The following is a 1,231-nucleotide window of genomic DNA, read 5'->3' on the forward strand; positions in this document are numbered from 1 at the left end:
CCTCCTTACCATGGATTTTAGATCTCTAGTCGTTCCCTTGTCCCTGGGTTTGTTGCTTCCTCTCTTTCCCCCACCCTCCTCCTTCTCTCCCCTGACTTTGGACATATTTTAAAGAGAGACCAGCCCCTAGACAAGGACATCATGCTTGGTAAGGTACCCGGGTAGTGACCAAAAGAGGACCCTCAACAAGATGTATTGGCACAGTGGCTGCAACAATGGGCTCAAACACACCAATTGTGAAGGTGCCACAGGACCGGGTGCTGTTTCATTCTGTTGTACATTGGGTCACTGCGGATGGGAGCCAAACCGATGACACCTCACAACCACAACATGTGCCCGACACTGGCGTTCATTAGCTCACTGTGCACAAAATTCTCTAACGAGACCAGAATACAAACTATATAGCAATTACTCAATAAACGCTACTCATTAGATTTATCAACTTCTTGAACTTTTTAAACTGACTAAGCTTTGAAGTCTTTTATTAATGTTTCCATCACATGAGAGTGACCTTTAGCTTCCCATATGCTACCTGTCTTTGTATACTTTTTTGTGTTCCCTCTTACATACTCACTAATGAATTGCTTTACTTACTTTTTTAACTGCTAGTACATAAGTAAATGAAGAAGTATATCATAAACTACAAGGTAAAAGGAAAGAGAAAAAGGCATGGACGACCTGACAGAAAAACTGGCAGTAAAAAAGTCATTCTCTCTTCCTATTGTCAAGATGCGTGAAATATTTTCCCTTTTTTATTATAAAATTCACTTCGTAAAAACAAAACAAAAATAATTAACTTTGAATTGCAGGCAAAGTAGTGAGAAATTTTTCTAAACTACTGATTTACTCTTGCCCCTTTGCTCCTACTGTTGCCTGACTGGATGTTATGCAAGAGTCAAGTAACTTTGGCTAATATCTGAAGTTCTGGCTCTAAGTGAGTTAACTGGCCCAAAAGAAGGCCACATTACAACTTTAGACGAAGAACAGCCCATTATGACAGCCCACTCAACAAGATGGACTGATAGCTGTTACATCTGCAACCGGCAACAGGCTGGCCCCAGAGCAGCCTAGCTCTAGTTGGGTCTGTGTCAAAATCTGTGTTCATCTTCAACCCTCCTGACCTTATACAAAAGCTTCCATACTACCTAAAAATTCCACTGGATGTGATTTCTACCTGACAGTAAAATTAATAGTGATTGCCACCCAAATAAAACAAAGATCCTTGTGCACA

This window comes from Echinops telfairi, unplaced genomic scaffold, assembly GCF_000313985.2.
Source record: "Echinops telfairi isolate 266 unplaced genomic scaffold, ASM31398v2 ScPeMD7_9;HRSCAF=40, whole genome shotgun sequence".
Lineage (NCBI taxonomy): Eukaryota > Metazoa > Chordata > Mammalia > Afrosoricida > Tenrecidae > Echinops > Echinops telfairi.